Source organism: Sinocyclocheilus anshuiensis, unplaced genomic scaffold (genome assembly GCF_001515605.1).
Source record: "Sinocyclocheilus anshuiensis isolate Anshui unplaced genomic scaffold, SAMN03320099.WGS_v1.1 scaffold78, whole genome shotgun sequence".
NCBI lineage: Eukaryota > Metazoa > Chordata > Actinopteri > Cypriniformes > Cyprinidae > Sinocyclocheilus > Sinocyclocheilus anshuiensis.
The window spans coordinates 3,106,754-3,123,536 of NW_015544250.1; positions in this window are offsets into that span (position 1 = coordinate 3,106,754).

Here is a 16,783-nt window from a genome sequence, read left to right on the forward strand (position 1 = left end):
TTTGACATAAAACACAATTTACATAAATTAAAATTAATCCCATATACAGTAAATATAAATGTATTGCATTGGGACATTATTTTCTCTTTCTCAAATTCTCTCATTACCCTAAAATTATTTAACTTATTTACTGAAATTATATCATACAGTGGTGTGAAAATGTGTTGGCCCCATTCCTGATTTCTTATTTTTTTGCATGTTTGTCACACTTTAATGTTTCAGATCATCAAACAAATTTAAATATTAGTAAAAGATAACACAAGTGAACACAACATGCAGTTTTTAAATGAAGGTTTTTATTATTAAGGGAAAACTCAGGAAGGGGGCCAACACTTTTTCACACCACTGTACATTTATAATGACAATTATACTTTGGAGAAATGTACTAAATTGTCATGAAAATAATGTCAAAATGAAGAAAAAAAATGAATAATACATAAAACAGATTTCCAGAATTATGGTACACTTTGGTATTTGATGACTATTAGACAATGTTACATTTTACAAAACTATTGTCTCACATAGAATTATTTTATAATTATTGAATATTTAGAATTATTAATATTACATTAAATAATTATTTATATTACATACTTTTTAATTTTTTTTTACAACTTACCTTACATTTTTAGTGAAATCAAAATGCCCTGATTAAATTAAATATGATATTTAATATTTTTAATATTCAATAATTTTTAAAGCTTGTTTAAAGCTTTTTTTTTTAATTGTGTTTTAATTGCTTTTAACTAAATAATTAGAGTGGTTTTGATTTGGATATGTTGCACATTCCACAAATATGGTACAGTTTAGTATCCCATGACTTTTTAAAACTTTCTAGACTGCCTTTATTACATTAAAATTTCATATTTTGTGTTGAAATGTCATCTGGACATTTCTTCTTGAAATTTCCCCAGGAACATGAAACTCTTGTGTTTTCACACCCGGCAGAGACAGACGGAGCGTGTATTTGCACAGGCTGTGCTGTACACTGAAATACCCAACCACGCATGCACAGGTCACCTTTAACATCATCATCTTTATATATTTCATGTCGTTTCTTAGGCCAAGATAATTTCTCATTTTCTCACTGGCTGAATTAGCTGCGCCTGCACACTCTTGAGTGTGTAAATATTTTCTAATTTGTGCCCGATTTTGAAAGGAGCTAATAAGTAGCTACATGCGGCAGAAAAACAGATGCCTGTGCGGAAACACCGACGCACCCGGAGTCTTCCGCACAACTCGAGTGGATGCAGCTAATTACCTGCAGAAACAGAGGTGCCAATCAGTGCAATTCAACCAGAGAGAGGAAGATTGAGGGAAGAAATATCCAGAGTGCAATCAGCAGAGGTTAATGGGCACAGGAGATAAGCAGACGTATGGTGTGACAAAGATAAATCAGGTGATCAGCAGAACAACGTGAAAAGAGGAGGATTTTGTTTTATTTTTAATGCAGGGACAAAGGTGGATTTTACTGGTGAATCTCATTGAGAAACGTCTGGGTCATATTTTACCCCAAATCAAAAAAGGACCATTAAGATATCATGCATTGTGACATTTTTATGACATTTTTTCTCCCTTCCTCATTCTCAATACTGTTAAATGACCAGACCCAATTATTATTTTTTTTAAGTCAGCATAAATTCAGTACATTGAATGCTATCTTTATATACACATGCAGTTGCACTTAAAAAATATACTTTATTTAAATTAGGTATGCACTATGTATATTGGTACCTTATAGGTTATTGTTGGATATTTAATTGTACATCCTTTTATTTTTTTTGCATTTAAATTACACTAATTATTTAAAAACACTAATTTAAACACTAATCTGTCTGTCTTCAGCGAATATCTAATTAAATATTTATTTTTCATACTGTACATTATAAGTGTTTACAATGTTGTGATGCCTAAATTCACTTGTAGCATTTACAATATTTAATTTTTATTAATGCATTTAGACAAAATATTTTAGAATTTTAGTATCGGTATCGGTTTAATATATCAGTTATCAACTATAACATGAAAATGATTGTTTAAATAGTAAAAAATTATAGTTAACATCGGTGCATAGCTAATTAAAAAAAATTGCGTATTGAAATTAATATGCTCCTAACTGGTAGAAAATAATGTCACAATGCAAAAAACTCAATTGTCCTAAAAATAGGCTTGTTTTCCCCAACTTTTGAGTTAGGGATGACACATGACCTGGACATTTCTTGACGTTTTTCGTGGGGTTCACCCTTTCGTACACTGCCATGTTGCAAATTTCATTCCAAAAATGATTGTACTCATTGAATGTTTGCCGAGATTGGAACATTCCAGTAGAATCTTTTATTTTTCCATTGTTTCATTTTGCTGTACATAATGAATAGTGCAATAACCTTCGACATGCATTATTGCATCTCACCACAATTTATGGCTGTATTTCCTTTACAACCCTTGTTGTTGTGATCAAAATATTGCTCAGATACTTTTCCGTTGAATACCGTTTTCTCCATATTTATATATACTATAATCTGTCAGAAATGTTCTAAATGTTGCTCAACTGTAGATTTGAATGATATTTGTTTCATAGATAAGACAGATATAGTAAACAGCTGCTTGTGCCAAAGTACTACCATGTAAAACATTCCTGCCAAGGCTGTGTATCAATATGTGCGAGGAAAAGATCTTCCTTGTATATCTCTTTGTCGTGTTTTTAATAAAGCATGAACGTCTTGTGTTGACTTCTGAGGAATTTACCATGCTTATTCACAGGATGGTGTGAGATGTGCGTTTGTGAATCTTGTCAATCTCCGTTCATTGTTCATTGAAAAGAGAAACTAGGACATTCTCCGGAATTTCTCCTTTTGTTTTTCCCTCAAGAAATAACGTCATGCAGGTTTGGAATGACATGAGGGTGAGTAAATCATGACAATTTTATTCTATTTCTTTTAGTGATCCAACACTTGAACGTGTTTCCAACCCACAAATTTTGTTTATGTGCTGATTGTTTAGTTGAATAGTAGTTAAATTTGTCACCAACCATAATTACCAATCCTGATGACAACTATTCGAGAAGAGCAACTGAATAGCTTTTGAAGTCGATATGTTAGATTCTGTTTACCATCTATTCATGTTTTGGAATTCTAATGTAGCTCTTTGGCTCTTGACTGACATCTGGTGGCGAATAACTGTTTATTCCCTCTAGATGCATGTGTGTAGGAAGGGATGGATGTGTCCCTGTGCAGAGGTAAAAGCTGAGAAGATAACAAGTTGTTCTCCGAGAATACGACAAAGCAGTTGTACTGAAGCATAAGTAATGGATAATGCACGATGTGGAGGCCAAGTATACCGTAGTCATTTGCCAGCATTGACAAGTTAAAGCTTTCTCTCTCTCGCTCTCTCTCTCTGTGTGTGTGTGTGTCTTGTTTTTCTATTCTGGTGGGGACTTAAACCTGAATACACACAGACTCATGGGGACTTGTGTCACGGTGGGGACCTAAATTGAGGTCCCCACGGGTAAACAAGCTAATAAATCACACAGAATGAAGTTGTTTGAAAATCTAAAAATGCAGAAAGTTTCCTGTAAGGGGTAGTTTTAGGTGTAGGGTTGGTGTAGGGCAATAGAAAATACGGCCTGTACAGTAGAAAAACCATTACGCCTATGGAGAGTCCCCACAAGGATAGCAAACCAGACGTGTGTGTGTGTGTGTGTGTGTGTGCGTGCGTCAATGAAAGCAGCGCATTAGAACGGTAATTAAACTGACTTGGAACTACCTGTGCATTAAATGGTTTTAATGCATACCTGCCTGCCAATCAGAATCGAGTATTCAGACAGACAATATAAACAACAGCCTTAACAAACACCAAAGCACATTGTATGATAATTTACATTTATTTGTTTAGCATTGCATTCTCAAACTACATGATATAGTTTTGAGAGTGAATTGTATTGCAAACCATGTACGAAGACTGCATTAGCCAGCTCATCTTGCTATAGGGACGAGTCTCTAGTGGTGATCAGTGTGAAGTTTTGATTGCATGTGACGCTCAAGGGTCTCGACACATCCGCTGGAGATCTCTCTAGAACTTACAGTCTGTCCTCAATGTCGGCTTGTGCATGCACATTTTATTCTACTGCCTATGAGAGGAAGGAATTTAATTTTGTCATCATTTACTCACCTTCATGTGGCTACAAACCCATGGAACACAAAAGGGGATGTTTAGAAGAAATCTCCAAGATGTCAAGTTCCAAAATGGCACCAAAAAGTAGTCCATATGACTAGAGTGCCAGATTTCAAGTCATATGATAGTTTTGTCTGCCAAAATGTATATTGTTATTCTTTTTTTTCTCATAACCAATTTTGAAAATGTGGTAGCATGATGTGTACAGTCTTAAAAATAAACGTTATTGGCTTTAGTGGTTCTATGAAGACCCTTTTCATTGCACAAAAGATTCTTTACTGCTTTACTGAAAGGTTCTTTGGGGATGCCTAAATGGTTCTTCTGCAAAAACCCCTTTTTGGAACTTTTATTTTTAAGAGTGTATCACATGATTCATGGCTTACCTGTTTTAAAACCACAACTATCGAGCTTTTGTTTTCAGTATCTTGGGAACGATCTGCTTGGCAACACGTTTGCCGTTCTCAGTTCGTTTCATCAAACATTTCCCCTGCAGACAGATAGCGCGTGTGAGTTTTCTATAGGTACTATTCTGGCTCTCCTCTCTTTCCCATGGGTCTTCTTAGAGGATTCATGTCCTCCAGCGCTTCTCCCACATGGATCTCGATGAGTAAACATCTCGGGAAGGCTAAGTTTACCCTCACACCTCTCCACACACACTTCTCCAGCACCTATACAATAGTCTCACCAATCCTCCTCAGAGAGACAGAGGTGGGTATATGCATTACGGTAAGGGAACATTTTGTTCGATCACTGTCCTCTAGTGGAAACAGAAAACATCTTCAAAGTGCAAGTTCTTAGCAGTGCATGCTAAGGCATGTTTGTATAGGAGGTTAAGGGTTTTTCAGCCTCAAATTTAGCTATATTTGGGGACAGATTTCCTCAGAAGTTAACTTAATTTGACAACCTCCTTTTGGAAATGTTTGGGGATATTCCCATTTGGAAAAAAAAACCACACACACCCACCCATAAATCATGTTTTAAGGGTTTTTAGTTCTAAAAATGCAGTTTTTGGACTGCATGTTAAGGGTTTGTTTGTGGAAAATACAACTACATAAGCATTTAGTTCAAGCTTAGCTCTCTTTCTCTTTCTCAATGGAGAGAAGGCAAAGAAAAACACATAGGGCCTACAAAGAGGCCGCTGTATCTTCACAACTGACTGTCACGTTATCTCAACGCTCTTACTTCCACTTCCTTCAGATTAGATAATGTTTGGTGTAAGTGGAGCTGTTAGGTAATGATCAAAACTGAAAAACTCACCGCGGATTGATCGACCACAGCAGAGGACATTTGGGAGAGCGTGAAGAGGCAGATCCACAGCGATGAAAGTGCTTACAGGGAAAGCCTCTTTACTGCTTCTCATTAGAGCCCAGATCTTTGTGGTGCTGTCGAGGAACATCTTGCGCAAACCAGCTCCAAAACCACAAAAGAATCCATAGGGTAAAAAGGCAATTAAAACCCATGTGTTAGGACAGTTTAGTCTGCAAATCAATCAAGCTGAATAACTCAATCTTTCTGTTGTTTTCTTCTGAGGCACAGTGAAAGTTTTCCAGATTTAATTGAAACCATTTAAGTTTTCTGATTCTCCGTCACAGATTTTTACAGTAGGGATTCTCCACCCAAACATGTAAATTCTGTTACCATTTACTCACCCTCATGCGTTTCCAAACCTGTATGCATTTCTTTCTTCTGCAGAACACAAAAGAAGTTATTTTGAAGAACACTGGAAACCAAACAACATTGGAGCCCATTGACTTCTTACAGACAAACAACCCAGAGACATATCTTCTTATATATTCCACAGAAGAAAGTAATTCTTACAGGTTTGGAATGAAATGAGGGTGAGTAAATGATGGAAGGTTTTTCATTTTTGTGTTGAGGATCTCTTAAACTTCGACCACACCATATATCAGCAATACTGAACACACAAAATAATTGATAGGCAGAGAGTGTTTTCTCAGGATCTGTTAGGCAGTTTTTTTTAGGGATATTTAATTAAAAAATACTTGTTGCATCTTTAGTATTGTAAAGATGTTAAAACTTACATGGACTCTATTTGACAGGTGATTAGGGACTGGATGATGTTACATGAAAAGGTCATTTGAGAAGTGGAGTAATTTTAATTATATATTTTTTTAATTACTTTTTAAAAATTCATAGTAATTTTTGTTTGTTATATTATATATAGTATATGAACATTATAACACATATTATTTTAGTATCATTGAGATACTATTATAGTTATTAATGTTTTGAATAAGTTTTCTATATTCTATTTTCATTTGAATTTTAGTACACCAAGATAAACTAAAATAAGAAATTTGCCTCGGCAACTAGCTTAAATAAAGTGTACATTTGTTATTTTATTATTTTAATTAAACATTATTTTACTGCAAATAGCAACAAATGTTTAGTTTTGGTTAACTATAGTCTAAATGTTAAATATGAATCTAAATGCTCAATTAGTCATGTGACAATTTGCAACCGTGACATAAAACTCCCAAACTATGTAAAATAACATTTTTTATTTTCAACTACATTTTCTCATTGCCTAAGTGGTGCTTACTAGATCGTTTTTAAAACCTAAACAGCTTTCCGTCTTGTTTCCATTTTGCATGTCGTAATGTGCCTAAAATGTAATTAAAATGTAAATTGTCTTGTTTCACTGGATGAGACCTCACAGGTATGTCACATCTACCTTTTAGATTTACATTTTAAGGTTTATATTTACAAAGTGTGATGTGAAAACATAAATTGCTAACACTTTTCTGTTGTTGTGTTTCGTCTCCTCCTTATTTGTAGGCTTTGGCTTTTTGAGCTTCAAAACCTCCTTCAAAACTTTCTTTTTCCTTCCTGCTCAAAGATGAAGATGGATGATGCTTGGAAAAATGGATGAAAGCACACAATTCAAGAGCTCTCGCTGGGGGAGCAGCGCTTGAGCACAACATAAGTGACGCCCCAGGACATGAGGGTACCAGAGTTTACTCATAAATGCGAATCTTTGTTAAACGACCTCGTTACACAGGAGGTTCCTGTGCGTCTGAGAAATATTGTCTCCTGGGCCTGGAGGAGGTGGCTGGGTGGCTGTAGAAGAAATACGGTGTCGTTTACCGTTCCTGATCAAACTAGTTGTTTTCCATCTTAACCTGTTTCCCATTACCAGCAACAACTGGCTGGCTTTGCAAAAAAACTGCTTGTTTCATCATCTTAAAGGGTGCAGAGAATGTAAGCAGTGAAGAACAGGGATATTAATAACATTTGCAGTGAGCTCACACTAAATACAAACACTTTAGCTTGTCATGTGTCTTGTGCATTCATGGAAAAATAAAACAGTTTGTGGATTTTAAGTTTCATTAGTATAGGCAACATCTCCAGTCAGATTGATTATGCACACTGCTAAGCTGCCTGTGGACTGGTGGCTTTCAGGTGTTTATATATTCTTCACTTTATTTATTTGCGCTGGAAAAGTAACTGCGGGACAGCATCATTCAGGCCCGTGACGCTTCGCCTGCTTTAACGAGGGAGCGGAAACGTGTTGAAAATGGAACGTTTTAAAGAGGCTCAAACAAAAACTGTTTTGTCAGAATATGGTAGTATTTGTCAGACGTGAGCTTAGCTCAGGGAAACTGGGCAAATATCAACAGAGGCTCTGAGGGAGACGGACGTGTGTACATAGCTTCTGGTGAAGTGCACTCTCTGTTAGTGGAAAACATTGATAGACGATTTGGCTGCATGTTTCCACTTACCTCATCTCCAGCTGGTTTTATGTAACAATGCGTTTGAAGTCATTTCTTAATGACGATGCAGACAAAGACTCCACTACAAAGATTAGTAGTGTTAGTGTCGCTGCTATAAATTGCTTAGGTTTTCTGGAACAACGTTATCAATCCTCACCACACCCCTCTCTAGCTCAAACTCTGTTAATCTTCTTCGCACCTTTAAATTAAAAAAGTGTTAGTTTGTGATTTGGGCATTACTGCATTGGTTTGGAGCTGTTCTTAAAGGGGTCATATGATGCGATTTCAATTTTTCCTTTCTCTTTGGAGTGTTACAAGCTCTTGGTGCATAAAGAAGATCTGTAAAGTAGCAAAGACTAAAGTCTCAAATCCAAAGAGATATTCTTTATAAAAGTTAAGAGTCAGCCACACCTACCTAAAACGGCTCGTTCTAACACCCCCCACATATCTATGTCACAATGTGGGAAGATTTGCATAACGCCGCCCAAATGTTCACGCAAAGAAAGAAGGCGTAACTTTTATTCTCGCTGTAGTATTGTTGCCGCCGCCATGTCGTGAAGGCGCTGTGTGCTTCGTTGTGAAAGCGAAACTACTTTGGTTGGCCCTCCAAAAGAGGACGATAACGCTTCGTCATACCTGGAGCTGATCCGTGCTGGTCGCTGAGGAAATACTTCAACTTCGCGCTGTCGATCGCCAGATCGGCTTTCACCGTGGACGAAGCGGAGTCCAGCCCGGGGTCGTCACATGTGGTTGCCGCAGGCATCACAATATGGTAAAGGACGTAACATTTCCGTCACACGCTTGAGGAATTCGGCCAATCACAACGCACTGGATAGCTGGCCAATCAGAGCACACCTCGGTTTTTCAGAACGATGAGCTTTGTAAAAATCGACACGTTTCAGAAAGGCGGGGCATAGAGGAGAAACAATAATGTACAGTGTGTGGAAAATAATGTGTTTTTTGAACCTTAAACCACATAAACACATTTCATTACACCAAATACACAAAATGTTCTTTTTAGTAGCATCATATGACCCCTTTAAAGCAATAGTTAGCTCAAAATCGAAAACTCTGTTATTTACTCACCAATTATTTACTGATTTTAGTTACATTATTAAATAGGATTGCAATGAGCATATGTAGTATATACATTTTTACATGTAAAAGCTACTAAAGGCTACTATATAGAATTTAAAGGGAGAGTTCACCCAAAAATTAAAATTACCCCATGATTTACTCACCCTCAAGCCATATGTGTATATGACTTTCTTCTTTCAGACAAATACAATCTTGAGTTATATAAAAAAATATTCTGGCTCTTCCAAGATTTATAATTGCAGTGAATGCGGGTGGAGATTTTGAAGCCCAAAAAAGTGCATGCATCCATCATAAAAAGTACTCCACACGGCTCTGAGGGGTTATAATAAAGGATATTTTTCTTACACAAAGGCATCACTTTGCTTCAGAAGGCCTTTATTAGCATTTTTATATTTACAAATACAAAATCAGTATATGCATTGGTATTTGATTGGTCGTCAGTGCATGAGTCAACAAATCTACATGCTCAAAGGTGAACAAACATGAACAGATATATTGTAAATACAGTTTACAAGAGGGGAAGGCAATTTAGTGCTACAGTGAGTAATAAGCGTACAGCCCAGGAGAATTGCACTGAAATTGAGAGTTGCACTAGTTACATATAATTTACATAATTGCACCTGATGTGCTTTGTAAATGTTCAGCCGAGGCTGCTGAGGAGGCAGATGGCCACTTTCGTTTCTCCTCTCTCTCAGCCTTCTGATACTGTGCTTTTAAAGTATCTGAGTGAATATACCTTGGTGCATATGGTCCTGGACATTTTTTGAGCCGGACACCTGGTCCAATATCTACTAACAAAATCGGCATTTTTTTCTCAGAAAACACAGCTATGTTTGCATGCAGAAAAATGCTTTTTGCCCACCCACTCACACAAATTGTTTACTTTATTGCTATCTGCTGGAATATGAAAAAGTATTTTAATATTGAAAAATTAACCCCCATCACCTTTAATCAGCTTCATAGGGTTTGAGCTTCACACACAGTGTGAGCAACAACAAGGTGATATTAAGAGTATAACAACAGGATGTCTGGCAATGAATATTAAAACAATTCGAACTCCCCCTGTGACATTAGCATGCTGCTTTAACAGCAGGTTGTTTTTTTGTTCAGCCTCGCTGTGTGTGAGAAGCTTGAGGCCTTGGCTCTCACGGAGGGTGTTCCCATTGGCCCGCTGTCTTCCCAAGCCCTGCCAAAGTTCAGCGTCTTAGCATACAGGCCCTTATCATGTATCACAGGGGCTAAAGTGCTAAAGACACTCCTGATAAAGAGGAAGTGTGCCATTCATAAAAAATGTCACAAAAAAGCACCTTTTTGACCTTGAATTCTGATTTTTGTTGAATATCGACTTTTTCACTTGCATTGGTTCAAAAGATTTATAGAAGAATTCTTACTTTTATTGCACGTTTTTGTGTGTTTTGGATCTTGACAGTTGGTCACCATCTAATTTTTTGTTTTCTGGAAAAGAGCAGCCTGGACAATATCTCATCAGAAAAATCATACAGTTGTTTGAGCGACATGAGCAGGGTGTTTGTGCGTCTTAAAATGCCTTATAAAAAAGTTATATATTAAAGTATTATATTAAAAAATCTGAAATCTAAGCCGAAAGCTTAACATTCATAAAGTCGTGGCAATAAATGTTACATGAACTACAAAAGAATTAATATCTTTCTCAGCATAGTTGTCTTGTTTTCCAGCTATCCAAATATCTAAACATCCTTAAATCAAGATACATTTAATTGAGATGGAAAATAAATAAATGAAGTCTTGCTTCCTGAGAAAAGGAACAAAACTGAGTTTATGCTTGAAACAAGAACAAGCATAAATCAATGTGTTTGTGTGAGAAAAATATCCATATTTGAAACTTGAATTTGAAAAAGTTAGTTCTAAAAAATGTATAAAGATCTGTTGGAATTTGTATTTTCAAGTGTTGCAAAGCTTATTATGTACATTTAGAGAACATATGGACAAATTGTTTCCTGCAGTTTATTTCTTACATATTCTTTACTTGGTCTTAGGAAGGTCTTTAAAAAGTCTTAAGTTTACCATCATAAAACCCAGAAACTCTGATGAGGGTGAGGAAATGATGACCAGATTATGATATTTTGGTGAGCTATAGTTTTAATGGGACCAAAAGCATTGAAAGTGATTTTCAAAATCTTTTTTTTTTTTTTAGATAAAGTTAACTTGCTTAAAGAACATTCAGGTCTGCTGGCTGGTTTTTAGAGGGGTTTTAGACACTTGGACTGGGAGACCAGCAGGTAAACAATTAAACACCAGATTGGCCTGACTAGGAGACCATCTGAAACCAGTTACGACCAGCAAACCAACCAGCCTAGTCAGGGTTTCTCCAGTAGAGCTGCTTCATCGCTTTTATCTTTAATTATAAGGATTTTCACAGTTTAATATTTCATTACAATGGATCGTTTTTTTTCCGCTAATATTCTTTTGAATTCTTATGAATCTTTTATGTGTTTTCTCATTTAGTATTCTGAGCTGGTTTTGTCCAGTTATCCTCTGGTGGTGTGACCTGCATAAAGTTCAGAAAGAGTTTAGTGTCTTGAGACGAAAGGCCTCCCATCCCACCTGTCACTGGGGGAGGAAATTAACATGTCCAGGTTGCTGGTATTTATAGGTATGTGAAAGACTTAAATACTTTATTTTGACCCAGAATTCAACCACACATAAGTTTTCTCCCTTCTTAATGATACCCTGCTAGTGATCTTTACATAATAAGTAACTTTTGGACTGAGATTGTGCTTCCACCCAGCAAATTGTGCCTTTTTTTTAATTACACACTATTATTTATGGACTATTAACAACAGTAATAAAAATATGAACAATTATTAGAGATGTGTTTGTCAGTTGATAATGGTTGGAGATAGGATCCTTCAGTTGCTGACTTGTTTTTGTTGCTGATATGGCGCTGACGTAATAGAAGTTTAACAAGATGACAGGTGTTTGACAATTCAAGGGTTACTAAGGGTTGACTGACAGAAGGATTCAATGGTTCGACGTGTTATTTTATTTTATTACAAAGAAAAAGAATGTTTTGTTGACAGCGTTTCTCAACAAATAGTCCCAATTAAAATATCTTATTATTGGACACAACAACAACAAAATGATTGTATATGTAATTACAATAATTATTACGACAATCATCACAATAATTAACAATATAAAAAGAATATGTTTGTTGACAGTGTTACTGAACAAATAATCCAAATATATATATTTTTTTCATATATATTCATTCATAATAATAATTATTATAATAATGATGACAATATTCTATATTATGACAACAACAACAATAATAATAAATAATAATAATGTTGTTGTTGTTTTCTGGTATTAACACCAACAACAATACTCATATTATTGTTATTATTTATTATTATAGTTGTTGTTAATAATGCATCTAAAATTTGTTATTATCATTACTACTACTACTACTACTACTAATAGATAATAGTAATAATCACGATGATAATCTTAATAGTAATAATGTAATAATAATAATAATAATAATAGTAATAAGTAATAAAATAAAATAAAATCATAGTATTATCTAATAATAATAGTAATGATGATTATTATTATTGCTGTTGTTATTGTTGTATCTAAAGATTTGTTGTCATAATTAACAACAACAACAACAACAACAACAACAATAATAACCAGGGGTGCACATAAGTTTTTCAGCCTGGTTCTCATATGAGAACCTGGAGATTTGGTTTGGTCCTCACAGGGCACATAGTGTGACCCATCAATTATAACTATAAAAAATAAATTAATAATAGTGATAATATTATTGCACTTTATTTTTTAAAATAAAATAATAAAATAATAAAGTGTGATAATACTATTATATTTTAAAATAAAGAATTTGAATTTTCATTATTTTCAAACGTAAAATCAGCAAGCTTTTATTTTGGCGGGTTGCCGGCAAGTAAGTATATGCGCTTCCAGCGGGTAGTAATAAAACAATAGTAGTAGTAATGATAATAATAATTATTATTATTGTTGTTATTATTATTACATATCATGTTATTTACTATGTCTATAGTCATTGTTATGCTTCTTTGGGACAAAAACAGCACTGACCCCCTCTGAATATGTTCTTTGAACCTTGGCCACAGAGGGAAAACAGCAATTTTCATGCTATGCAAGTTTACTTGTTGACCACACTGTGGCTAAAAATGACCTTGAGGATATTCAGAATGTAAGTGCCCCTTGAACTCTGGGTGTGTTGTTTTTCTGGTATAAACAAACTAAGAAAAGTAAAGGACAAGGATTTATGTATCCTGGGGGATAGTGGTGTGTCCTGCAGTGAACTGCGGTGAAAGCTCTAGCCTCTGTCCTCCTTTATGTGTTAATACACATTCATCAACACTTGTCACAACAGTGTTCATTTCCCCTTGTTTTCCTCATTTGAAAATCTGTGAGGCCTGATAAACATCATATTTTATAGACACTTTTTGAATTTTAAAAATGTCCTACAGTCACTTTGTGGAGAGAAATGACAGTATATTCTGTTTCACTAGGAAATACATCACATTATGGAAATAAAATGAGTGATCTTGACTTCAAAACTATAGTTGCTTTGAGTTTTAAAGAACTCTTTTTTTATGTTTCCTTTTTTGTTGTTTAAAGAACAAGTTAGAAAAAAATGACAAACGATAGTATATTTGTTTAATCTCATATCACTTGGACACACACAGTCTGATCTGCTATCATAGGAAGTGGGTGGAAGGCTGTACAGTAATCCTCTAAAGCAGATACAGAAACACTCTTAGCTGCTTAACACATGTAGTAAACGAGAGGAAGTTCAGCAGGGGACGAGCCATGGGGTGATTTCAGACAGCATTAGTGCTCAGAAAACATCTTACGTAACATGTGGGTCTCGTTTTGTTTGACAACTGCTTTTCTCCAGTCTCTGTAAATATTCTAAAATGTTTTTTTTGCAGCACCTTAGAACCCCTTTTTGTTGTATATATAGTGTTCTTAAGTTGACTATACTTGTTCTTCTTGTTACATTCTTCTTGTTACATTTCTTCAGTTCAGATTATTGGTTCCAGCCAGGCATCATCTGTCACCAGAAGAAGCCCATCTGGGTTCTTTCTCCGTCTGTTTTGTAACCACTGAATTTCATAAGGTTCTCCTACAGCATCCTATAAATATATATATATTTGTGCGTGTGTGTGTGTGTATTATGGCATCAGGCTGTAAAACCTTTAAAGAACCATTTTATTTTTAAGAATATGTTAGTATATGTCTAATATGAGTCCAGCCTGAGTTTCACTGACAGATTTTACTTTGAGTAGTTGCTTCAAAATTAAGTTAATAATAAATAAATCAGCTAATCCAATAGCATTTTTGATGTTTATTGTCCTGTTCTCTCCTTCTTTTGCCAGGAACTGTAACAATCTGTTATCAGACTCAGACTAATAAGAGTCACTTGGACTCATGACTCAAGACTTTCATGTCTTTCTTGGTGACAGCTGTGTCCTGATGTCTCTTCAGCTGATGGATTCAGTCTGCTTTGCCCTTCTTGATTCTTCAAGCAGTCAGTGCAGGTATGCAGTTATAGAGAAGTCATATAGAGAAGGTTGAGGAAGAGATCTGGGCACCTGGATATTCAAGTTCCTTGTTTAAAGGCTCTCTAAAACAACGTTTTTCAAAACTTCTCAAGACCAAAACCCCCAAATATAGAGATAACGATATACATAAGCAGCTATGTATAGATTTACTGTGTGAGAAAATAGTAAGTGATATTACAAAATAAACATGTTTTTTTTTAAATAAATAAATGATTGCTTGGCATTTGTTATTATTGTACTAAAATAAAATTAAATAAATTAATATTATCTGGAAAATATTATTACTAATTCAAATAACTATTATATAATTTTACAGCACCTTCATAATAAATATTGGTCCAAAGCTATTTATTTATTGTATTTGTTTGCTTGATTAATTGGTTAATCATTTGTTTATTTATTTACTTTGAAATTTGAAATTTATGATGTGTTTCTGTCTATTTTCTCTTCTGTTTTGCAGTGTCACTCTATAGCAGAGATGCCAAAACTTTTTAATACAAAAGGCCAAAAATCAAACTTTATTAAGGGGCCGTGGGCCAAAAGTAAATTTAGCATAATATATTCATTTTTTATCACAAATAGTTTTTGTTGTGTGTTTTTTTATTTTTTTATTTTAAAGGAAAATTAGAAATGAATATATGCTTCAATGCCATGTTTATTTTCCTCTATTTTTCTTCCATCCTATTGTGGTATAGTATGGCGGACCAAATCAAAGGCCATTAAGAGTCAATTGTGGCCCACGGGCCCTGTCTTGGGCATTTGTGCTCAATATAGTGTCGCTACTCCAATTCTGTATTGCTGCACTATAATATTGTTAGTTCCTTTATAATAAATTGCATTTTGTTTTCTTAATTTGTAGGTGGCTTTCGATATGCTAAATTAGCAAGTGTCCAGTGCAACCATTTATTAATACTGCTACTAATACTTACAAAACAACACTTGAAATACATTGCCAATTAGACGGGCAGATCAGAAACATACTGTACCAAAATTACATCATGTTTTAGAAAATGCTACACCTCAGACTAGTTCTGACCGTTCAGAAATAGTTCCGAAATATTTGCCATTCACAGAGTCAGTCATGCACACACAGGTTAGCTCTCTTCAGCTGACAGGTCTGTGTTTGCCCTCTGTCATTACTTAATCACACACTGGCATGATAACTGTCCCCTCTTCACCACAGTACAAGTATCAAACCGCTCACAAGTCAAGTCAAGTCAAGTCAAGTCTGCTTTATTGTCAATTCTTCCACATGTACAGCACATACACACAGAGAATTGAAACTGCGTTACTCTCCAGTCAGAAAGTCCAACAGCCAGTTGCACAGCGAAGTGTTGAGCCTGTAGAGCTTCAAGACCTTTGGGTCTTGTTTGGCTTCTAGCAAACCATAAAAAGACCAAATGCATTTTCAGTTAGTAAGCACTGAAGAGGTGAGTGAGCTGAGATTGATTTGATCCCCCTACTAAAAATACACTGTGTGACTTCATACAGCCACAAGTGGAAAACAACAACACCTCGTGTGCACTGTTGGGGGTACTATATTACAAGTAACGCAAGTTACGTAATCAGATTACTTTTTTCAAGTTACTAGTAAAGTAATGCATTACTTTTTAATTTACAAGAGAATATTTACTTTTTCAAATAAGTAACACAAGTTACTTTTTTTTTTCAGTTTATTGACAGCTCTCCTGTCCCCATGTTGAGAGAAATCAGAAGATGTTACTGTAGTTCTAAAATAAATATGAATATGCATTAATTCATCTCACTCACAAAAAAAAAACCACACAGATTCAGTATTCCTCAAAATGAATAAAAATAATGCAACTCAGAATATGACGCAAACCTGCAATAATTAAATGTTAAACAACACAAATATGCTTTATGTATTTATTCCCATTCTATTAACCAATGTCTTTGCATTGATCTTCGATGATCTAGTTCAACCGTACTAATAAGCAAAAATTACTCTAGACGAACATTTGTGTAAGCTGCTTCCAAGATGATCCTTAACAGCACATTTATCTGCCTATTTGACTATAAATATAATGTGATTGATTTCTATCTGTTACATTAAAGGAATAGTTCACACAAAAATGAAAATTTGCTGAAAATTTTCTCACCCTCAGGCCAACCAAAATGTAGATGAGTTTGTTTCTTCATCAGAACAGATTTGGATAAATT